Raw genomic sequence first — 734 nt, 5'->3', positions numbered from 1 at the left:
AATATTATTGTTATTATTATTGCAGTTGGCTTAGTGGCAGTGTTATTATTGTAAACAAAACATTTTTGTTTAGTAAAATAAAAATTACTTGCATGCCTGGGGAAAATTTTTTTTTCAAAAGGCAACAAATTACATTTACACTCTTAAAAATAAAGGTGCTTAAAAGCTTCTTCACAGCGATGCCACAGAAGAACCATTCAGTCAAAGAACCCTTCTTTCTTACCGTTTTATAATCTGAAGAACCTTCTTTCGCCACAAAGAAGCTTTTGTGAAACAGAAAGGTTCTTCAGATGTTAAAGGTTCTTTATGGAACCATTTAGACAAAAAAGGTTCTTCTATGGCATCGTGAAGCACCTTTATTTTTAAGAGTAATATATCACAACATATCATTAATTATAAATTAAAGAAGTTCAGTCAGCTCAAATTAATTTGCATGTCCCTTTTAAAAGACTTATCTACAAAATATAGGGAAAAACAACCTTAAAATGTTTAAATGATGATGTTATTGACACCAGTAAAGGTTCAAACAACTATGTGAATAATATATAAGAACTGCGCTGGTGTCCAGGTGAAGGACGCATGTGCAAACCCTTCATCATCTTCATCCTTCAGTCTGAATCTCATTAGAGTCTCACAGCATCCGTCTGCATCCACACGAGCCTGTCGACATGAGAGCCCACTGCATCTGTATGGTAACAGCTCATGAACACAAGCTGCATCAATGTGAAGAAGCA

The sequence above is a fragment of the Sinocyclocheilus rhinocerous genome, unplaced genomic scaffold, assembly GCF_001515625.1.
Source record: "Sinocyclocheilus rhinocerous isolate Xijiao unplaced genomic scaffold, SAMN03320098_v1.1 scaffold151, whole genome shotgun sequence".
NCBI lineage: Eukaryota > Metazoa > Chordata > Actinopteri > Cypriniformes > Cyprinidae > Sinocyclocheilus > Sinocyclocheilus rhinocerous.
The sequence above is the reverse complement of the archived record's forward strand: the minus strand, read 5'-3'. Positions refer to the sequence as shown.